Raw genomic sequence first — 25,333 nt, 5'->3', positions numbered from 1 at the left:
TATCATCATCTTGGTGATTAAGTTTCAACATACAAATTTTGGAGGGACACGCAGATCCAAACTACACCCCCTGCCCAATTTTTTATTCTTTATTTTGAAACAGGGTCTCACTGAGTTGCAGAGGGCCTCACTAAGTAGCTGAGGCTGTCTGTGAACTGTGATCCTTCTATCTCAGCCTCCCGAATGCTGGGATTACAAGCGTGTGCCACCACGCCCGGCTTCCTCCAGCACCTTAAGTTAGTCATTTTTTAGTTCTTTCAGTCACGCAGTTGGTGGTACTTTGTTGCAGCAGACCTAGTAAACTTGTTCGCAGTAAGATAAGTTCATTCCTTAACTCTGTTTTCTGTGTATTTGTCCTTGTGTCACCTTCGCTTTACACTTGCTCTGTGACTTTCAGTATTATTTTATTTCATGTCTAAAAACTGGCAATGAACAGATCTTGGTTTTTACTTGGTTTCTACTATAACAATTCTTTTCATTTGCTGCCTTTTGCTTCACATTCAAGTTTGATTGGTATTAATATTTTTCCAGTGCTTCCTTTTCTGTTGTCATTTCCTACCCTCTCATTTAATCTTCCTTACTTGTCTTATTTTATATATGCTTTACATTTTGCAAATAGATAATAGTTTTGTAGCCTACCCGAGGCTGGTTCCATAGTTTGGCTATTGTGAACTGTGCTGCTGTAGACATGGATCTCATGTATGGTTCCAAGGGCTACACACTTTGTACTTAACTTTTAGACAACAAGCTTACTTAGCTCTGATTAATCTTGACATCTTTCTCCGTGATTTCCAAACTGTTTTTTTTTTATTGTACATGACTTTTTACAGTTCTATGACTCAGATTATGTGGGTGTGTTATTAGTATCCGATAATAGCAGTTCATGGTTTAATTTGAGAAATACGATCAGGAAACACGGTCTTCTACCAGATGCTGACCAGGATCCAAAACTTCCCTTGTTTACAAAGATTCCAGTGCCCGATTAGCCGTAGAATATTTTGGCAATTAAATATATGCATATACATAAAGCAATAAAGTATAAGATGCATATATAACAGAAGAAAATAAAGTGAAATTATATAGGTTTTGTTATTTTTCAGAGCTTGTGAGTTATACTTAATCTCCCGGCAGCACAAGCTTTGTTGATTTTTTTTCCTTTTCCTTGGCTTTTCAGTACAAAAAATCTTATGGCTGCTCTCCTCCACCTCTAGACAATCTTCATCACTGAACTTTTTAGGTCCATCCTCTTCTGCCCTCTCTTACCCTTTCTCCAAACTTGATTTTATGCTTTGTCTTTTCACTTTTTTCTTTTCCTTTTTTTAGTACTGGGGTTGGAACCCAGGGGCATTCTAACTATACTGTAGGCTTCTTAAGGAGGTCCTTGAGGTTATCATTCAACACTGTATTCTTAATGCAATGTGTGTACTTCATCTAATAAGAAAATGAAATATTGAATTTTGAAAGACACCTATGAGTTCTGTCCGTGTAGACATTAAAGTACCATATTAAAGTGTTTTTTAGGGGGAGACTGGGTATTACATTCAGGGAATTAGACCTCTGAGCTATACTCCAGCCCTATTTTACATTTTATTTTATTTTATTTTTTTTACTTTTTTCTTTTTTTTTTTTTTTTTTGGTGGTACTGGGGTTCCTGGAAGCCCTTCTACCTCCGGGCTACACTCCCAGACCTATTTTTTTTTAATATTTTTGAAACAGGGTCTCGTAAACCAGCGCGGCTGGCTTCGAACCTGCGCGATCCTCCTGTCTCCGCCTCCCAAATGCGGGGATTACAAGCGTGCGCCACCACGCCCGGCTTACATTTTATTTTGAAACAGGGTCTTGCTAGGTTGCTGAGAATCTTGCTAAATTGATAATGCTATCCTTAAACCTGCAATCTTCCTGTTTCAGACTCCCAGAATACAGGTGTGCAGCACTATGTCCAATTCATATTAAAGTTTAACACTGCAAATGCTGTATCCTAAAAGTGAAAATTTCTACAAAATAATAGATACTTTGCAGCCGGGCGTGGTGGCGCATGCTTGTAATTCCCACGCTTGGGAGGAGGACCGCGCAGGTTCAAAGCCAGCCGCGCGCTGGCTTAGGAGACCCCGTTTCCAAATAAAAATGTAAAAATAGGTCTGAGAGTGTAGCCCGGAGGTAGAAGGCCTTCCAGGAACCCCAGTACCACCAAAAAAAAAAAAATAATAATTATATATATATATGTATATATATATATATATATATATATATATATATATATATAGGGAGAGAGAGAGAGAGGGGGGGGGGTAATCTGGAGATATATATATATATATATATATATATATATATATATAGGGAGAGAGAGAGAGAGAGAGGGGGGGGGTAATCTGGAGATTGAACCCCCAAAACATTCTACCTCTTATCTACACCACCAGCCCTTTTTATTTTTATTTATTTTTATTTTTTTTGTTTTGAAGCAGAGTCTCAATAGATTCCCGAGAGTCTCACTATGTTGCTGAGGATGTCCTCGAGCTTACGATCCTCCTGTCTTAGCCTGTCAAGTTCTAGCATTTCAGGTATGTGGCACCATGTCCAACTTCTCTACTTATAAAACATTTTATGGTAAGGAGTTAAGTTGTAGACTCTTTTACTTGAAAATGACGTTTCTCTAAATTATCATTAGGGCAGATGATTCACTACAAACGATCCCCATTCAGAAGTCCAGTCTTGAGAAATAAGTAAGCAACGATGATCCTTAAAAAGAGCTCTCACGGGTTTACACAGTGCTGTATATTTCCACTCCATTCACCTCATGTGGCATTAATCAGAATCAGCGAGTTTATGGTTCAGAAGTACGTCACTGCTGTAATCACATTAACTTTGAAGGCAGCTTTGGTGACAGCTCATGACACAGATGTAGCAAACATGAATATGTACAAACCTAACATGGGGAGTGAAAGGACTTAGGTCCAAACTTCACTTTTGGCTCCATCATAGTAGTTTGTTTGTTTGTTTTTTTACTTGGGGAAAATATTTTCCATCTCATCATGTTGCTGTGATGAACTCTTACCAAGGGCTTTGCCTGGGTTCCTTCTGATAGATCCAGTTTACTGAAACTAGATCTCAGAATCGTACAGGTGATGCTGGTGATGTGTCAGACTCTACCACCTCTGCTGTGGCATTGCACTTTTTAAAAATAAACAATAATTTAGTGAGTGTCAGTGAGGAGCCAGGTGCTTCACTTTTGTTACAATAATTCCATAAATTTTCAGGAACAGAAACGTTAAGTATTTGTCAAAGACCCTGGAGGTAATCACTGTAGGAGGCCTGGTGTCCTTAGGTCTGCTAGATCCCAAAGTTCTTTTCTTTGGCTATTCTATGTAGCCTCTCTGCCTTCGATGTTGAAAACATTCTTGACAATGAGCTTAAATTGTGTTTTGGTCAACTTTCTTACTGCTGCAATCCAAAACAAATGGCTACACGACTTAGAGGAAGGAGTATTTATTTGCTCACAGTTTGGGAGAGTTAGAGGTTTAGTCCATGTCAGCCCAGGTCTGCCGTGCTCAGGACATGGAGGCGGAAGCAGAGAGAGAGGAAGAGATCAAGGGCTCCCACATCCTGGAGGCTGGAAGGAGAGAAAGAGGGGGAGAAAGGGAGAGAGGAAGAGAGAGAGAGAGAGGGAGAGAGAAAGCTTGAGCGAGCTCACACGGGCAAGTGAGCAGGGGGAAGAGGGATCTTATATAATTCCCAGGCCACGCCCCCAAGGGACCTCTCCTTGGCAACCAAGCCCTGCTTCCAATACTGGTGCCTTGTTTCCATGAGGGCTGGGGGACATTACAGTCGTGTACTGGGGTGCTATTTTCAGGATGGTTCTTGAGAGCCTGCCTGATCCAGGCAGTCAGGAACAGGAGACTGCTTTTAGAGAGGGAGCGACATCTAGGTGGACTCCCAGAAGCAAGTCTTAACTCCTCACATTCTAATGTTGTGGCTCTGGGCACATCTATCAGTTTGTCTGAGTTTTAGTTTCCTTGATTATAAAACATTGATAATACCTGAAATGATAAGGATTTTCTCATGAGGTTTCTAGAGGTAAGGAGAGAATATAATGTGAAATACCACATGAATATAAGCTGGTTGGTGTTATATGGGTCCATAAGTCTTGAAAATTCGTGCATAGCTACCTTTCATTTGTTTGAGAATTAGGGAGTAAGACATTATCATTAAAGCAAATAATAAATATAAATAATGACTCTTCTTTTATATTCACATTTACTTAGGCATTATTCTAGCACAATAACAGAAATAAGTGTGTGTGTGTGTGTGTGTGTGTGTGTGTGTGTGTTACTTTGATCAAACCCAGAGGCTTCTACCTGCAAACTACACCCCCAGTCCTATTTTATTTTTATTTTGAAACAGTGTCTCCCTAAGTTACTAAGGGCCTACCTAGGTTGCTGAGGCTGGCTTCGAACCTGCAATTTTCTTAGGACTTAAGAAATTGGTTGGCTATGCCAGGCGTGGTGGCGCATGCTTGTAATCCCCGCACTTGGGAGGCGGAGACAGGAGGATCGCGCAGGTTCGAAGCCAGCTGTGCTGGCATAAAAGACCCTGTTTCAAAAAATATATAAAAAATAGGTCTGGGAGTGTAGTCCGGAGGTAGAAGGGCTTCCAGGAACCCCAGTACCACCACCACAAAAAAAAAAAAAAAAAAGAAATTGGTTGGCTAAATGAAAATTCAAGTATACTTTGCAAACTATCCCATATCATTTGTTTTGCAAGGGCTACCTGTAAACTAAGATATGAGGGTATCTTTTATTCTTAGGTGAAAAAATTGTATTTTAAAATTCGTGTTGGGTGCTAAAATAATGAAAGATATGGAATCTTGCTTTCTGGGAACATTCATTCCCTGGGAGATAAAAAAGAAGCTACATTCTTGCTAGATAAAGGAGGAAGAAAGTGGGCCGGGGAGGGAGAGGGCACGAGAAGTCTTCCATTACCCAGTAACTTAATTTAATATTAACTTCATCAAGATTATGAAAAAAGGAAATCTTTGATTATGGTTGTCATCTTGTGTGACATGTTTGGCTAAAAGACCAGAGTTCAGCAATCATAGTTGGTTTGAGTTCTCTCTAAAGCTTGCTTATTTATTTATTTATTTATTTATTTATTTATTTATTTATTTTCAGTACTGGGGATGGAACCCAGGGGCATTCTACCTCTGAGTTACACCCCCAGCTCTATGTTTTATTCTTTATTTTGAAACAGGGTCTCACTGAGTTGCAGAGGGCCTCACTAAGTAGCTGAGGCTGTCCAGGAAACTCGAGCCTCCTGTCTCAGCCTCCCAAATGCTGGGATTACAATCCTGTGCCTGGCTCTGTTTTTCAAATCATTCCCCACCATCCCCAAGAATCTGACAGCTTTGTGCAATTTAGAGCTGTTGAAACTTTTTGAGAAACTTCCTTTAAGTTCAAATTCTATTTACAAGCAAAGTCTAGAGGAATGATTAAAATAGGTTACAATAGATAAATATTTGGAATATGAGTTTTAAGATGTCTCTGACTCAACAGATAAGCACTAAATTTTCTTTTATTTAATTTGCTCTCTTTAGAGAACCCTGTACAGTTCACCAACTAGAATTTTGTCCCCAAGTCTGGTTATTGTAATAGGTTGTAATCGTTTGTTGTAATAGTTTGGTTATTAAAATACACAGAGCCAGACTTGGTTATAGGATATATATGTTATACTGGTTATAGGTTATAGGATATAGGTTATAGCACACCTATAATCTCAGTACTTGGGAGGCTGAGACAAGAGAATTGCAGGTTAGAGACCAGCCTCAGCAACTTAGACACTCAGCAACCTAGTGAGATCTTGTTTTGAAATAAAAATTAAAATAGGGCTGGAGGTATATCTTGAAGGTAGAATGCCCATGGGTTCAATTCCCAAGACTGTGCGTGTGTGTACACACACACACACACACACACACACACACACACACACAGTAAATAAATAAACAAACAAACAAACAAATAAATAAAATGTACGAAGATATAACTTAATACCAGAAATGATGACACAGAGAGGAAGAGGCTGGCAAAGGCAACAAAAGAAAGTATTTTATGTATATTGAAATCCTGATAGGTTATTGTTAAAGAGTATAATGTTATTATATTGAATAGCAAAGCCGAGTATGGACATTTTTCCCTATTGTGGTTTAATTTGACATGAAAGAAGATTATGATTTATGATTGACTATAAAACATATGGTCTGTCATTAGCCTTACTATCTAATATTTATCAAATGCAATGTCTGGGCAAATGTATCTTCATTCATATTTCCTACATGTTAGCAGAAAAATTAATTTTAAAGATAGTAGTTCTCATTGTGTGTGAAGTTTAGAGTGCATTATATTGTAACACATACTAGCTATGGCATAGGGACTCACAGTAATTCTCCTAGAAGCACTGATAAGATACTTAATTTTTTAGGCAAGGTATAGGGGCCCAAAGTGTGCGACATTGGAACACAGGTCGTTCTGCAAACAGTGACACAGTTTTAAAATATCATAGCTCAGGTTCTTGTAGATGGTGTGTGGGATGATGGGAGAGAACTCAAGAGGATGTTGATTGACATCCTGTCTGTTTAGCAGTTTGTTAATGCTGGAAAATAAGAAAGTGAGAAGCAAGGCTCTAATTTGCTTAGTGGGTAATCTCTCCGGGTTACATTCTTCTGAGGAGGGGTCACAGTTACTAAGAAGAAAGTAGAACCTCAGGGGAAATTTTTGGGAAAATCATTATTATTATTACTATTATTACTATTATTATTATTATTATTAGTAGTAGTAGTAGTAGTAGTAGTAGTAGTTTTTGTTGTTGTTGTTGTTGTTGTTGTTGTTTTATTTGCTACTGGAGGTTGAACCCAGGGGAATTCTGCCTCCAAGCTATACCCCAGCCCTTTTAATTTTTTTTATTATAAAACAGGGTCTCACTAAGTTTCTGAGGGTCTAGCTAAATTGCTGAGGCTGGTCTTGAACCTACGATGACACTCATGTCTCATCTTCCAAGTACTGGGATTATAGGTGTGTGCCACGTGCCTGGTTTATTATTAGAAGGCATACTCTGGTCCAAGGTAGAAGTTTGGTTATAAAACTTAAACACAAGCTGAGCTATAGCTTACCATTAAAAGTAGATTAGTACAAATCCAACCCTATGTTGTGATTATTCAACATGGTAAGAACAAGTTTTGAGTCTTGGCTCTACCAGGTCGTATATTGTTCACCTGGGATATGTAGCTTGTTCTTTATAACCTTTATTTTAGCTATTTGAGTTCTTTATAGTCATCTTAAGAAACAAGTAACTATTATAATTCATCTACTTTAAAAGTGAGTATTTTTAATTTTTGTTTTTTTGGTGGTACTGGGGATTGAACCCAGGGGCATTCTACCTCCAAGCTACACTCCCAGCCCTATTTTTTTGTTTTGAAACAAGGTGTCTCTAGGTTGCTGAGAATATCGCTAAGTTGCTGAGGGCTGGTCTCAAACCTGGGATGCTCCTGTTCTAGGATTACAGTAGTGTACCACCAGGGCCAGCTCCGAAATGAGTATTGTTGTACAGGAATGTTTTGAGCATTAAATGTCATAATACTTTAAAAAATGTCTAGCGCATTTAAAAGTAGAAAGTCCATGGCTAGAAATACCAGTTCTCTTTACTCAAACACCATTGAACCCAAGCTTAGCACCCAGGAGTAGAGAATGAGAGAAATGTGCAGGTTCTATATTGTGACGCCTACATGCTTAAGACCTACGGAGGCCACTGTATGAAACAGAGACGTGGACAGAGACCCTGCAGCATTCATTCTGAAAAGGGATTGAATCCAGGTCATTCTACCTCCAAGCTACACCCCCAGCCCTTACTATCTTTGGTGTGTTTTGAAGCAGGGTCTCACTAGGTTGCTAAAAGTCCCTCTACTTGTTGGCACTGTCCTCGAACCTATGATACTCCCGTCTCAGCCTCTCAAATATTAGGGTTACGGGTATGTACCATCATGTCCTGCTCAAATTTATACATGTTGAATGAAAATACATTATCTCTGTGAAAAGTTTTTTTTTTTTTTTAACTAGTCTGTATTTTTCCATCCTTACTCGAACATGGCAATATCTTGGAAAGTGGAAAGTTCCAAGTCTTAGGAAAGTGCTTTTAATTTTTTTAAAAATTTCATTAATAAAATCGTGTGCTTTTGTTAATCTCAGTCAAAAATTTATTGCTACTGACACGCTCCATCAGTTCTTACATAGTATATAGTGTAGGGAAAAGGTTGCTCTGCATCATCTTTCTCACATACAGTATCTTGGTTTACTCTCTCAGGTATGGTAGTTGTAGCACTGAATTGACTCCCATACTTGCTTCTGCCTCCAATCCCTATGTAACATGGTCTGTTTAACTTCTTTGGATTTTTTTTTTCATATGCAAGGTGATAGAAAATTGGCTTATCTGTGTGGTCATGCTGGTGGCAGGCAACTTGTTCACTGTATGAACTGAATTTAATTGGGATTTTTGGAAACTATCAAGAAAACACTGCAGTCATCAAAGGTGTACCTAATCTGATTAGAATATAATCTTTTTTGTTTTGTTTTAGTACTGGGGATTGAACCCAGGGGCATTCTGTCTCTAAACTACATTCCCAGCCCTATTTTATTTTTTATTTTGGAACAGGGTCTTACTAAGTTGCTGAGGGTCTTGAAAAGTTGCTGAGGCTGGCCTCGAACTTCTGATCTTCTTATCTTAGCCTCCCAAATTCTGGGATTATGGGAGTGTGCCATTGCCCTGATTTAATAGAATTCAGTCTTTGGTGTAGCCCCTCTCAGCATCCTTCCTGTGAGTCTCTGCTCTGTTTCAAATTATCCTTTTGGGTCACTGGCCAGGCATTTGAGGGATTTTCTCTCTTAATTTTTCTCTGAATTTAAAAAACAAAGCCCTGTGATAAAAGTCTTACTAGAGTGAAAAAATGTAAATTTCCAGTTTCTTCACTGGTCTATGACCCATCTATGAAACATTTATTTGACATTATCCAGTGTCCTTTCTCTCCTGCCCCCAACTAACCAAAGTAGATTCATTCTTTAAAAATTCAACTGAAATGTCACAATATTCTCTTTTTTTTCCCTTAATGCCTCTAGCTTTTTGCTTTTTCCTCTATTTCCTCAGATGTTCTTTCCTGTGACTTCCTCTTTGTCACCTGACCTATCAGCCAACACTGTATTGTCAACTCCATGGGGGCCAATGCCAGACTTTTTCACATTCAATTCCTAAACCAAAATGTGTCCTGACACGTGATAAGAAGTCAATGATATTGAATGAATAAATGGATGGATGCATGGATGGATGGATGGATGGATGAATGGATGAATGATGAATGGAACAGGCAGACTGAATCTTTTTTTACCTATACTTGTATTGGTGCATCATAATTTAACACAGAGATTTTTCCGTGGTACTTTTCCAAGTACTCACTCAATGTATCTTTTACTTATACTAAGCCCTATAATTTTTACCATTAAAAAACAATTCTGTTAAAATGTAAAGGTAGTTAGGTGTGGTGGTGTACGCTTTGTGCTTGGGAGGTGGAGACAGGAGGATCACGTAGGTTCGAAGCCAGCAACGCTGGTTTAAGAGACCCTGTTTCCAAATAAAAAAGTACAAAAAATAGGTCTGGGAGTGTATCCTGGAGGTAGAAGGGTTTCCAGGAACCCCAGTACCGCCAAAATTAACAATAGCAACAACGACAACAACAACAACAACAACAACAACAACAACAACAATAATAATAATAATAATATAAAATAAAAATGTAAAGGTAAAATTTGTGATCTGTCCTAAGGTATTTCTTGAATGAATGAAACAACCAATCATCTTTCCCTGCATATTTACTTCTGTACTCTGCTTGTAGTTTTCTTACCAAGTTACAAATGGACAATGCCGGGCTGGACATGTTTGTTCTAAGTACATGGGGATTCTGAGTTTATTTTGGTAGATAACAGTGTTTAAGAGTGCTCCAGTGTGTAGGAGCTTAGACCAACAGAAGTCTCTGCTGGGTCTGGAGCTTTCTGTGGGGATGATAAAGGAATATAAAGAGAATGGGGCTGAGACCTTTCCCCCAAAGCTTTCTCTGGCACTTCAGTCTTTTGGAATTCCTCATCTTTTTGGCCAGCTCCTAACTATTCCTATTATTTTATTTTATTTATTTATTTTGCGCTACTGGGAATGGAACCCAGGGGCATTCTACCTCCAAGCTACACCCCCGGCCCTATTTTTTATCCTTTATTTTGATACAGGGTCTCACTGAGTTGCAAAGGGCCTCACTAAGTAGCTGAGGCTGTCCGTGAACCCGGATCCTCCCCTCTCAGCCTCCCAAATGCTGGGATTACAATCGTGTTCCACTACGCCCAGCTCCTTTTCTTGCAAAATGTTGAAAAAACTGGAGTTGAGACCGAGAGACATATTGTATAGACAACAGTCTATACAGCAGTCTAGGCTAAATGGAACAGGTCACTTGCGAAGAATTACTGGGGCTGGCAGGCAAGAGTTGATTGAAAAATAAAGAATACAGTGCTGTCATTGAGCTGTATTTTATGTATCTTGGAGCTCTAGCTGCAGTGTCATTCATTTTTGCAAGTCAAGAATTAGTTGGTTTGTTGTTAATGACTTCTAGAAGGAGATATGGCTAACAGTAGGATGTCTGGATAAATGCTTTGAATTGAAGTGGAATGCAATGGAAGCTGTACTGGGAAGATTAGCTTTGTAGCAATGATCAAGGATAGCTGAAGGAAGGTAATGCTCGGAAATCAAACAAGAATTTTTTTTTTAAAGATAGGATGTGTTAATGAGGAATAAGCCAGTGATTCATGGGAGATGATATGAAAAAATGCAAATGTTACTTGATGTAATTTGCTCATTGTGCAATAGACTCCATTGCAGGAGAAAAATAAACTTTCAGTTAAAGGAAAAGTTTGAAGAAGATTAAAAATAGATGCTATTTCCAAATCAAATATCACATATATATTTCTTTATTTTAGTTATTTATTTACTTATTTATTTTGGTACTGGGAATAAAACTTAGGGGCATTATACCTCTGAGCTACATCTCCAGTCTTATTTTGTTCTTATATTTTGAAACAGGGCCTAAGTTGTGGAGGGCTATGAACCTGTGATCTTCCCATCTTAGTCTTCCAAGTACTGGGATTACAACTGTCCACAACTATACCAGGCTTGCTTATTTACTTATTTATGTTTGTTTGTTTGTTTGTTTTGGTACTAGGGATAGAACCCAGGGACACTGTATCTATGAGCTATACTTCCAGGCCTTTTTACTTTTTATTTTGAAACAGGGTCTCACTAAGTTGCTGAGGCTGGCCTTGAACCTGTGATCTTTTGGGAATCGAGATTCTCAAAAGGATTACAGGCATGTGCCACACCATACCTGGTTAATTGCTTAACTTGGAGTGTTGTGTTTCTACAAGATGGCCAGCCACATGAGGAATTTTTGCAAACCCAACCTCAGACTGGACAGCATCATGTAAAACGGGTGACAATTAAGAGGTTGGAGTCTGGAGGCAGACTGCCTGAGCTGGAATCCTGGTTATATCGATTACTCAGTGTGGGGCCCTAGGCATGTTTATTAGCACTCTTGTGTTTTTGTTGTTTTATTTAAAGTGAGATAATAGCAATTGCACTTGGTTAAAGGTGAAGATAATACTTGAGAATCACTGGCAATCACTAAATACCCAATAATTGATACTTAGTACTTAACTCTCTCGCCTCTGGAGAATTCCTCTAAGTCAACTTGCACTGTTATACATTCTTGTCAATGGCTGCATAGTAGACCATAGGATGGCATACCATTGTGTGGAATATACCTTATTGATGAAATATTCAATTATCATGACATGAGTTGCCGTGACTCATATACTGAATCACTGAGATGAGTCTGATCATGTAGTTACTGCAATGATTTAGAATAATTTTAGGATGAATGTCTTTCTGGCAGAAAAAAGAGGAGAATTTTAATAGCCCCTCCCTACCACACCTTTAGCGACATGTTTTAGATGACTATTGACATTCCCTTTATAGTTGTTTGCTGCTTTGCAGGATGCAAGACTGGGGGAAGGGTGGGTTTTTTTTCTTTTATCCAGGTTTATGTTGTATTTCTATGCTTTTCCTTCATTAAATGATAGAAGTTTTCCCCCCACTTCTTTATTAATATTTCTCATGGCTAGACTTAAAAATTGTATTACTTGCTTGTAATGCCAATACTTCGGAGGCGGAGACAGGAAGGTCGCAAGTTTGTGGCCAGCCTCAGCTACTTTGTGAGGCCTTCTGCAACCTAGTGAGACCCTATTTCAAAAATAAAGAATAAAGCCGGGAGTGGTGGCCCAGCTCGCTTGTAATACCCGTGCTTAGGAGGCTGAAGCAGGAGGATCGCGCAGATTCGAAGCCAGCCTCAGCTGGCTTAAGAGACCCTGTTTCCAAATAAAAAAATATAAAATAGGTCTGGGAGTGTAGCCCGGAGGTAGATGGCCCCTGGGTTCCATTCCCAGTACCACCCCCCCCAAAAAAAAATAATAATAAAAAAATAGGGCTGGGGCTGGGCATGGTGGTGCACGCTTGTAATCCCAGCATTTGGGGGGCTGAGACAGGAAGATTGAGGTTCGCAGCCAGCCTCAGCTACTTAGTAAGGCCCTTTCTAGAAAGGGCCAGCTACTCAGTAAGACCCTGTTTCAAAATAAAGAATAAAAAATAGGGCTGGGGGTGTAGCTCAGAGGTAAAATGCCCTAGGTTTCATCTCCAGTATTGCAAAAAAAAAAAAAAAAATAGGGCTAGAGGTGTAGTTCAGATATAGAATGCCCCTGGCTTCAATCCCTGGTACCGAAAAAAATATTTATTACTTAGTATTCAGATAATATATTCTTTGACCATGTTTATTTTTCAAATCTTCTATGTAACAGTACATTCTTTTTTGTGTGTGTGTATACTGGGGATTGAATCCAGGGGCATTCAACCTCTGAGCTAGACCCTCAGCTCTGTTTGATTTCTTGTTTTGAAACAGGGTCTCACTGGGTTGCTCAGAGCCTCTGTAAGTCACTGAAGCTAGTCTTGAACCTGCAATCATCTGATCTCAGCCTCCCAAGTACTAGGATTACAGGCATGCACCACCACACGAGGCTATGAATGGTTATTTAAATGATAGCAGTACAAAAACACTTAATTTTCATGGAAAACAAGCTGTCAATGACATTTGGGCTAGAGGACTTATTTTATGAAAATATCTTTCTTTATATTTAATAGGTTTTAGAAAAAAATTCTATCTCCATGAATAGACCAGAGTACTAAGACCATGTGCCTTTTATCTTTGGGTATAACCAAATCATTAATTTACTACTTTCTTTGCATAGTTTTACTGTTCATTTAAGATTTTATTCATGGGATATTTGCTACATACCTGAAATAATTCATGGGAAAAATTTCTACTGGTCTGTACACTTTTCTAATTATTTTTCAACTAATTCCATAATCATTGAAAGAGCATCGTCCTTTTAGAACCAGTTTTCTACATTAAGTTTTTCTTTCAAGCTACCTTTTGCACAGAGACAAAAAGAGCAGAAAATGTGGCAAACTTTATTAATTACAGAGCTCAGAGGAATGAATCTTTTAAGCTAAAATGACTATTTAGGTGGGTACCATCCAATTCAAATCATTTGCAACTGGAGTATGAGGTGCTAGCCTGGATTGTAAAGTGCTCCAAAGAAAAAAGGTCCACATTTGTCTGAATTATTGGCTCCTGGTTTGAAATTGCCATTTAGTAAATAACTGCTGGTGGGGTGTGGTGGTACACACCTGTTACCCAGGTACTTGGGAGACTGAGGCAGGAGAATCACAGGTTTGTAGTCAGCCTCAGCTACTTATTGAAGTCTTTTGCGATTTCGTGAGACCCCATTTCCAGATAAAAAATAAAATAGGGCTGAGGGTGTATCTCAGAGGTAGAATACCCCTGGATTCAATCACCAGCACCAATAAACAAGTAAAAAAGGAAATAAAGTAAATTGCTCTCGAGTCAATGGTGCATGAGTCTAAGAATACGTGAATGAATGAATCTGCCATCTCTGGAACTGGAAGAGACATCTTGTCTGTAAAACAAAACATTAGGCTTCATCACCTACTGTTAGACTAAAATTAAATTCCGAACATGATAGGGCCTGTTTCGCTCATTTGCCCAGTGACATTTTATGGACTATGATTAATTTTAAATAGGGAGAAGTCTTAACTTTTATGGTTCACCCACCACCCACTCCCACTTTTTCCAGTTGTTTAGAGACTGTCATCTCTACACGGCTCAATATGACTTTTGGTCAACGATGATTCAGATGGGCACCCTTGGGTGATTCAGAAAACTGTGCTGCACCTAGGTGATCTATCATTTCAGAATCCATTCTCCAATTCTGACGCCCAGTTTTGTCTAGAACGTGAATCTCATTAAATCACAGGCATTTTGCCCGCCAGCCAGGAGGAATTCATGCAGTGCACATGTAAAATTAATTTATAGAACTCTCACCTTTATATGTGAGAAAACTCAGAATTGTTGTATTGCGATGGGATTATTATTATGATTACCATCGCCCATTCTTGGATACGAATGGCCACCCATGGTTTACATAGTCCTGTATTAAGATATGGCCAAAAGACACATAAAAACAAGGACCACACAGAAGACACGTCCACGCTGGGCATTCAGTCGGCTTCTCACAAGCGAGGCCAAATTGGGAGGTTCAGATTCCATCTTGTGAATCTCCTACTGTGTTAGTTTTGAGAGTTAATAAACCTTGGGGTTGATTTCTCCAGAAAAAGAGCATCCTGCTTTACTGTGGAGAATCATGAATGAACAGCAATAGGGGCCACAGCAAAAAGACAGACCCGTAGCACTCCAAACTTAATGGGGAATTTTGGGGGATCCCTTATACTTTTTTTTTGTGGTACTGGGTGTGGAACCCAGAGGCTTTCTACCTCTGGGCTATACTCCCAGACCTATTTTATATTTTTTTATTTGGAAACTAAGTTGCTGAGAGCCTCACTTCATAGCTGAGGCTGGCTTCGAACCTGTGCAATCCTCCTGTTTCAGACTCCCAAGCGTGGGGATTACAAGTGTGCACCACCACGCCCGGCTCCCTTACACTTATTTGTTGGTGGCAGTGTGTATTGGGCATGGGTGTGGTTTACTCAGGCAAAGCCCCTTAAATGGAGGTGGAGGTAGGAAGGAAATTATCTAGGAACATGAGCATGTTAACAAATGTCGGCCTAAAAAAATAGACAAATAAATGTCAGCTTGTCTCACTTCCTCTAAAAAAAAAAATTCTCCTTTCTCTTTGGTACTGGGAATTGAACCTAGGGGAGTTTTATCTCCGACCTACACCCCCACTCCTTTTTATTTTTATTTCGAAACAGAATCTCTTAGCTGAGGCTGGCCTCAAACCTTTAATCTTCCTAGGACTGGGATTACAAACTTGGGCCGCTGCACCCAGCTGAAACTCTTCTTTCAAGAGGATTCAAATCCATTCAGGAGCATTTGCACACAATTTTTTAAAAAATGAAAACGGAAATATATCTATTTTTATATGAAAAGTAAATTGACATGTCTACAGAAATATCTGTGATACGGCAGTCACTGAAATCTGAGATGCTACATTCAAGGAGGATCAGTATTATCAGAACTGTCCCATGTTTTGAGAAGTCTTAAAGGTCTGTCAGGCTACTGACCTTCTGCCACGTGTGGTGGCACATGCTTTTAATCCTAGTACTTGGGAGGTCAATCAGGGTTTGTTGGTTCAGGCCAGCTTCAGCAATCTATTGAGGTCCTCTATAACCTAGTGAAATTCTGTATCAAATTAAGAAATAAAACAGGGCTGAATGCTCCTGGGTTCATTCCTCAGTAACACACACACACACACACACACACACACACACACACACACACATACACACTCACCAAGTCAGGGAAAAGTCCTGTCATCAAATACTTCTACCTGGATACAAGAGAGCCGGTAGGTGGGAGCCATAATAAATTCCTAAATTTCTATACATTTTTTCCCAAGACCAATGGCCTCCATTCCTATAGCTCCCGGTCTCATCAAGAGCCAAAAGCTAATAGGCCTTTGTGAGGACAGACTTGACAGTGTAGTCAGACTCTCAGCAACATAGAAAGAGTCTGGGTTCTAGAGTTCAATATCAAAAAATTACAAGGGTTGGGGTATAACTCAGAGGTGGAACGCCCCTGAGTTCAATCTGCAGTAGCCCCCCCCTAAAAGATGTAAAAGTACAACAGAGATCTTTCTCTGAGCTCTAAAAGCCATGTATCAGATGAGCGCTGTATTTCTAAAGGTGTCTCGGAGGCAACTCAAATTCAACATTTTCAGAACTGTGTTCAGCATCTATCCATCTCTCCTCCTATCAGCTTCAAAGCTGAGCCTCGGTCCCCACTGTCTTTTTAGTTAACGAGCCACTACATCCCTGGTGGCCCAAGTTGTCGATTGGGATATTAGTCTTAATACCTTCTCTCCTTTACCCATCCATGACCAAGCCAATCATCTGGTCTTGTCAAAAAATGCCAGAAGCAGCAGAGAGAACATTTCCATGGAGAGAGAGCATAGGGGAGAGGTGGGCAGGGCCTATCACAAAGGTCTATTAGCTTTTGGCTCTTGATAAAACTGGGAGCTATAGGAATGGAGGCCATTAGTCTTAGAAAAAAATGTATAACATAATCTGGCTTCTTTGTTGATGAAAGACGGATGGTGGAGAAGGAGAAAAGTGAGCAGACAAGAAGCTCTCAAAATAATGCAGATGAAGCCGGGCGTGGTGGCGCAGGCTTGTGATCCCAATACTTGGGAGGCTGAGACAGGAGGACCGCACAGGTTCAAAGCCAGCCTCAGCTACTTAGTGAGGCTCTCAGCAACTCAGTGAGACCCTGTTTCCAAATAAAAATTTTAAAAAAAAGGTCTGGGAGGGTAGCCCGGAGGATGTTGGTAAAAAGCAATTCTATTTCAGCTAGGTTTTTAAGGATGATTCCATAGGATGTGTTAATGGATTCCTGTGAGCTGAAGGCAGAAGAGAAGGTTCAAAGATTGCGTCAAGCTTTTGTTCCTGACTGACCTGAAGTCGGATGGCCATGAACTAAGATTGGGAAAGATGAAAGTCGACACAAAGAGTGGATGTTAGAAGGGAGGAAGTCGGGAAGCAGGGTGGGATGTGGAGGGGAGGGGAAGGCACCAGGTGACGCGTGCATGGGGAATGTACCAGTGTGTGTGTGTGTGTGTGTGGTGGGGGAGACTGGGGATTGAACCCAGGGGCATTCTACCTCCTGCCTCTTTTATTTTGTGTTTTGAAACAGGGTCTCACTAGGTTGCTCAGAGTCTCTGTGTGGTGGAGGCTGTCCTTGAACCTGTGATCCTTCCATCTCAGCCTCCTGAGTACTAGGCTTAGTACAGGTGTGCACCACACCCGGCTAAATTCTTCTTACTTTATGGTCCCAGCTTAGACTTTTCCTCCTCTTCACAATTATGACTGTACAAAGCTGGATTAAGAATCTCTCAACAGGCACCACCTCCCACCTGTCATTTTACACTTAATGTTTCAAAATTGTCCTTTGTTCATCTGGCCTAAGTTATATACGCCTCAGGAGCAAAAACTTGAGTGTGATCACTGTTGTGCCTTGCACAACACCTGGCTAAGAGTTAAAGAGTAGGGGCACTATTTACTAAATAAAATTTAATTGACTCGCCTATCATTTATGCTAGAAGTTCACCCCTGCCAGATTAAAAACATAATAATAATAAGGGTAGCAGGGAGAAGCCGGGTCTAGCAAGTATCAGTGACGCATCCTCCTTTGACCAAGACTACTGCCTTTACCTCGTTTGGTTCACTTCCGATGCAGAGCAGCTTCTTAGGACCATCCAAGGTGAAATGTGCCTCCTTGGGATATCTAGGCGTGTCGGCTGCCTGAGGGCTAAAGAGTGGCCCAAAGCCAGCCAGGCGCATTAGGGAGCAGTCTCTTTTGGTTAGCTCTTCTACCAATGCTAAGCCTCTCCGAGGGAGAGCTGGCGACTCTCGGAGGTCTTCCCAAGAGGCCTGAGAGCAGTGGTAACGAGATGTGTGCAGCCCAGTTCTAGAAATCTGCTCGTGGAAAAATTGGCCAAGGGATACTAAAACCTTGGTTGCCATCAAAGATTATGCACTGCTTACTTTATTACTTGTAAAGAGTTATGTAATTTTTTCACTTTTCCTTTTGAGTTGGACATGGTCCTAAAAAGAGCTGTATGCCGGGCGTGGCGGCGCACGCTTGTAATCCCAGCTCTTGGGAGGCTGAGACAGGAGGATCGCAGGCTCACCGCCAGCCTCGGCTATTTAGTGAGGCCCTCTGCAACTTAGTGAGACCCTGTTTTTAATTAAGGAATAAAAAAATTGGGCTGGAAGTGTAGCTTGGGGGGGAAGAATTGCCCCTGGGTTCAATTTCCAGCACCACAATAGTAATTAAATTGATGGCTATATAATAATGTGATTGACAATTAAATGATGAAATAGCAGACATAGTGGTCATTTAAATTTTAATTTAAAGTAAGTGGCAAGCCAGGCTTGGTGGCACACTCTTGTAATCCCAGCATTAGGGAGTCTGAGACTGGAGGATCGTGATTCACAGACAGCCTCAGCTACTTAGTGAGCCCCTCTGCAACTTAGTGAGACTCTGTTTCAAAAATAATTAAAAATAGGGCAGGGGGTGTAGCTCAGAGATCTAATGCCCCTGGGTTCCATACCCATGACCTGCAAAAATAAATAAATAAATAAATAAAGTAAGTGTCATACATTAATGAAATTTAACTCTATAGCTTTTGTTCAGAGGACTTATTGAAGACTAGTTAAATCTTTTTCTATAAGTGAAAGTAGACTTCTAATTTTGAACTTTGAGGCAGTAAGTTAATTTTATATTACTAATAAACCATATATACTTCATTAATTACTGTTATCTCTTTAAAACACATTTTCTACATACTTAGGTTTATACTAAATATTTGTGCAATTACACCAATATTTATACCTAACTATAATATATAAATATTAGAGCTATACAATTCTTGCTGGGTTGAATACAATTCAGTATAACATAAGAGGAAAAAGATCTCTAAAAGTGTTTAAAAGTGGTTTATTATAAAATATGAAGAATTACTGAAAAGTAAAATGATTATATTTTTAAATAAAAGTAAGTCTGGGTGTGGTGGCGCATGTCTATAATCCCAGTACTTGGGAGGCCTAGACAGGATCACAGATTTGCAGCCAGCCTCAGCAACTTAGTGAGGCCCTCAGAAACTTAGTAAAACATTTTTTTTTCTTTAAAAAAAAATAGGACTGGGTATGTAGCTCAGACATAGAATGCCACTGAGTTCAATTCCCCAGCATCAAAAGCAAACACAAAATAAAACAGCAACAAAAAAACCTAAATTACCAAAAATTATTCACCTGGGTGAATACTGGTCCCTTCCAAATAGTAACATAGGTGGCCCTGTCGCTATTCCATTGTTTTCTCAATGTTTTCTGGCCTCTTTGGGAAATTTGAGTATCATTTGATTAAATATTTAATTTATTAAGGGGACTAATCTACCTGAAAAATGAACATTTTTTGATTGTATGTACAGTTACGTTAAAAGAGCTTATACCTCTTTATAGGTTTGTAGACTACCATAAATCTCTCTGTGGCAGGGTCTTGGCATTAGAATATAATCTCTGATCATTCTACTTGCATGAGATGAGAATCTTTATGGGCAGAATTCACTAGGTTTATAATGTCTGCATTTCCCTCTCCTATCCCCTCTCCTCTTTCCTAGGACCTGTGCCACAGCATTGTGACATGGAGAAGCCAAGAATGCCAACAAACACAACCCCAAAACACACAAACCAAAACACCCACAGCAACAACCAAACCATAACCTTGTTTTCAGAGTTTAAGCCAGACAAACTAAAGTGCCTCTCCCTACATGTTTTATTATCCATCCAGTATTTTTTAGATTCATCTTTACCAAAATGATCTCATACAATGATTTATTTACTTGTTTTTTGCTTGTCTCTGTGGCCCCCTTATTTTTATTTGCCATTTTCTTTTCTCTTCTTTTTTTCTTGTGGTACTGGGGAATGGAACCCAGGGGCATTCTACCTCTGAGCTACACCCTCAGCCCTACTTTTTATTCTTTATTTTGAAACGGTCTCACTGAGTTGCACAGGGTCTCACGCAGTAGCTGAGGCTGTCCACAAACTGCAATCCTCCTGTTTTAGCCTCCCGAATGCTGGGATTTCAAGCGTGTGCCACCATGCTTGACTGCCATTTTCTTTTATATAAAAGCAGATGAATTCTGCAATTTTTCCAACCCACAGCTCTGTGCACAGAATAATGCATAATATATACTATATATTCTATGAATATAAAATCAGTCAGTGAGGAAATACTCAAATGATATACAAAGCAAAATGTTATATATGTTATTGGTTCTTTCAAACTGCCACCACCGTGGCTTCTGAAGTGCTAGAGAGTACTATGTTTTTATAGCCATTTACATGGTAACCTCAGGAATTTTATTTTTCACAACCTGGTGCTTAATTTTCTATCCATCTCTACTCCCACTTTTCCAATTTCATTTATACACTTTCTCTGATAAAGCACCTTCAAATACTGAAGTTTACACTAGAGAGCCATGCAATTAGACAAATGGCTAACCTGTGGACACCCTTTCTCTTTCTTCTCTACCTTCCTGTCATCCCTACATCCTCTATTGAATTGATCAGTCTCTCTTCCATAGTAGAAATAAGAAATAAATATCCTGTTAATTAGAGAAAGCACATTACAAATTCATATTTGGAGACAGACATTACTAACCTGGTTTTTGTTGCTTCTGCCTGCTACAGAAGAAAATTGTGCTAGCCTTTCTGAGAAGATTTTTCAAAAACATACTGAATCGTCCCTTTTCTCTTGAGTATAAACTAGACCTAGTGCCCTGCTTCCAAAAATTGGAGCATGGGAGAGGGTGAAAAGTAATTTTGAGTGTAGAAAATTGGTAAACATTTTTTAAATTACATTCTTCCATTTGGTGCATTATAATTATATATACTATACTAGCCGGGCGTGGTGGCGCACGCTTGTTAATTCCAGCATTTGGGAGACGGAGACAGGAGGATCATGGTTCGAAGACAGCCTCAGCTACTTAGTGAGACCTTTTGAAACTCTGTGAGATCTTGTTTCAAAATAAAGAATAAAAAATAGATCTGGGGGTATAGCTTGCAGGTAGAATGCCCCTGGGTTCCATCCTCAGTACCACCAAAAAAAAAATAATAATAATAATTATATACTATACTAAGGTATGAGTGATAGGAACATACACGTACACAACTCTTAGAGCGCTTCCCCTCTGGGTCCACATACATGTCTTTGAGATTGGAATTGGTCATTTTCGATACATACATAGCATTATTTCAACTGTTACATTCTTTACATCTCCGTCATCCCTCCATCTCTAAGCCTTCTCCATCACTCCACTGGAGTCTCTGCTATCCTATCTGATGTTACTCTCGTTTCCTTCTAGCTTATACATATGGGAGAAAATATACAACTATTTGTTTTAGGAGATAGGCTAATCTCACTTAGAAGAATATTCCCAAATTCCATCCATTTTCCTGCAAATGGCATGATTTTGTTCGTTATGGCTGAGTAAAATGCCACTGTGTGTATATATCAGTTTTGTGATCTATTGATGGACACCTAGGCTGGTTCCATAATTTGGCCACTGTGAATTGTGCTGTTATAAACATGTATAAATGCACGTATCACGGTAATATTCTGACTTCAGTTCCCTTGGAAAAATGCTCAGGAGTGGTTCATATGGTGGTGCCATTCCCAGTCTTCTGAGCAACCACACTGGTTTCCATAGCAGCCATACTGGTTTGCAATCCTACCAACAGTGTAAAGGACTTCCTACTTCCTCACATCCTCTCCAGCATTTATTATCATGTTCCTGATGAAGCATCTTTGTGTGTGGGGTGGGGGGCGGCTAGGCATGGAACCCAGGGGTGTTGTATTTCCAAGCTACACTTCAACCCCATTTTATTCTCTTTTTCTTATTTTGAAACAGGGTCTCACTAAGTTGCTGAAGCTGTTCTTGAACCTGTGACCCTCCTGTCTCAACTCTCCAAGTACTAGGATTTCAGCCTCCCAGGTACTGGGATTCACTTAACCGAGTGATCTATGTAAACTTCTCTGCAATGTAATTTTGATGATATGTGATATCATCTTCTCCAAACTCAGCCCCAGTTGACAATGACCAGAGCACTGGAGAAACCTAGGAGGAAGAGCATTCTGTCAAACACCTGACTGCACTTTCAAATGTCCAGCTCATCAAAAACAAGAATGGACAGGAAACTGTCACAGACCAGAGAAGACTAAAGAGACACAAGGATCTCATATAATGTGGTACTCTGGACCGGATCCTGGGACCCAAAGGACATTAAGAAAAAATTAGTGAAATCTGAATAATGTCTGGACTTTAGTTAAAAGGAACACATCCGAGCCGGGCGTGGTGGTGTACGCTTGTAATCCCAGCATTTGGGAGGCTGAGACTGGAGGATCGCGGTTCGTGGACAGCCTTGGCTACCTAGTGAGGCCCTCTGCAACTCAGTGAGACCTGCTTTCAAAATAAAGAATAAAATATAGGGCAGGGGGTGTAGCTCGGAGGTCAAATACCCCTGGGTTCCATCCCCAGACCCGCAAAAAAAAAAAAAAAGCAACACATCCATGTTGGTAACAGTGTTGTGACAAATGTACTATGGCTAATATAATAATGGGATGGGAGATTCTATACTTTCTCCACTACCTTTTATGTAAATCTTAAAGTCTTTTAAATTTAAAAGATTGTGTTAAAAAGCAGCAACTACTGAATTCTAGTTTGATGTCTCCTACAACTTTGCAGAGATATTTGTCAAAATAGTGCATCTGTTTACAATATTGGTTCTATGAAAATCATAATTTCGAAGTCTATTTTTTGGTGACGTCATAACTACTGTATGAACCTGGGACACATATTTCATCAAATGAACCTGGAAAGTCTACAGTGATTTTCATGTTTACCATCTCGGGTTCTGTATAATTTGTTGATTGCTGCCATTTCTGCAGAACTTTGAAAGCGTAAGTAAAATCCTGAGCTAACCTGTTGTTTGTTTGAGTACTCATTGGATACTTTGATCTCTTAATCCCTAAAGGACAGTGTAGCGCCAATGGTCACACTGACTGATGGAAAGAGAAGCGGGAAATGCTCAGATATCCCTTATTCCCTTCTCTATTACTTGTTTTGCTACATGAACTTGTATACTATAGTTCTGTTTTGTTTTGTTTTAGTGAGGTTGGAGGCCAAAAAATAGGTCTGGGAGTATAGCCCAGAGGTAGAAGGCCCCTGGGTTCCACCCCCAGTACCACCACCACCAAAAAAAAAAAAAAAAAAAAAAAAAAAAGATGGAAGAAACTTGGGAAGTCATTAAAACTTTCTAAGCCAGGCATGGTTGTACATAGCTGTAATCCCAGCACTCTGGAGGTTGAGACAGGAGGATGGCAGGTTCAAGAACAGCCTTGGCAACATCACAAGACTCTCAGCAATCTAGTGAGACCCTGTTTCCAAAAAATAAGTAAATACATAAAAAGGGCCAAAGATGTGGCTTGGAGGTAGAATGCTCCTGGGTTCAAGGCCCAGTACCACAAAAACAAAGCAAAACAAAAATCCTTTCTGAGTCTATCTCTAGAAAATGGGGAAAGCATTAATTTTACAGAGCATTGTGAGGACAATTAAAATATTGCAAATCAGAATGCTTTTAAAAATGTAAGACATTTGTTGGGTCCTCTTCCTGATAGCAGCTGGTAGATTCAGGAAATGAATGAAGGAATTGGCTTCTCAGGTTTTTTTTTTTTTTTTTTTTTTTTTTTGGTGGTACTGGAGGTGGAACCCAGAGGCTTTCTACCTCCGGGCTACACTCCCAGACCTATTTTTTATTTTATTTGGAAAGAGAGTCTCACTAAGTTGCTGAGAGCCTCACTCAGTAGCTGAGGCTGGCTTCGAACCTGCGCTATCATCCTGTCTCAGCCTCCCAAGCGCGGGGATTACAAGCGTGCGCCACCACGCCTGGCTTGCTTCTCAGTTTTTGTCTTTAATTCTCACCATATAACCCTATGAATCAAATAGCAACAACAACAACAAAAAAGAGCAGAATTGATTCAGTCATGAACACAAACCATCCATTCTAGTCTTAAAAAAAAAAAGAAAGAAAATCATGACTTAGTTTAAAAACCTATGTTTTCACTAACTGCTTTGATATATAAAAACTGTGGGCTCACAAGATATCAGATTCTAAATATTTAAGTTAATGCAAGGTGTTTGAATTAGTATTTCCATTCAATCACTTTTGAACACTTGGTGCCCAATTGGGCATTTTTTTTTTTTTTTTTGGTGGTAGTGGGGTTCCTGGAAGCCCTTCTACCTCCGGGCTACACTCCCAGACCTATTTTTACATTTTTATTTGGAAACAGGGTCTTCTAAGCCAGCGCGCGTGCGGCTGGCTTCAAACCTGCGCGATCCTCCTGTCTCCACCTCCCAAGCGCAGGGATTACAAGCGTGCGCCACCATGCCTGGCTTGGGCATTTTAAAGCCTTAATCATTTCTCTGTTTGGATCTTGGAATAGAAACTAAAGCCCTCTCTTGGCTGTGTGTACATATCTGTGTGGGCTTGAGTACTGAACATGTATTTGGTACACAGGGGGTTATTTTTTTCTAAGCAGTTATTGTCCAGCTACTTCCACGAATTTGTATTTATCAAGGTTAAACAAACTGTAAAAACAATAACATGTAGATGGAAAATAGGTATCTTTAAGAAGAAATGGCTCGCCCAATCCCCTAGAAAAAAATTAGTTTCCTTAGTCTTTCTGAGGCTATTTAGATGTCACAGAGATTTTCAGAAGTCACCATGTGGTGACTTTTTTTAACAAGTGTTTCAGGAAAATTGCTTGGGTGTCAGTTGACTCAGAATTTGCACCTGGATCATCAATTCTCTTATTTGTGTTATTTTAATCTATATTTCATGAGGGAGTGTGGAAAATAAAAGTTGGGAAGTTTCAAAACATCACAGTCCAACAAAAGATGAGGCTATATGTATAAGATATACTTTGCCAAACTAGTGCATAGTGATTCATAAATATGTATCCATTAACTGTTAAGTTGCCAAATCCACACCACTCAGCAGT

The sequence above is a fragment of the Muscardinus avellanarius genome, assembly GCF_963383645.1.
Source record: "Muscardinus avellanarius genome assembly, chromosome: 7".
NCBI lineage: Eukaryota > Metazoa > Chordata > Mammalia > Rodentia > Gliridae > Muscardinus > Muscardinus avellanarius.
The sequence above is the reverse complement of the archived record's forward strand: the minus strand, read 5'-3'. Positions refer to the sequence as shown.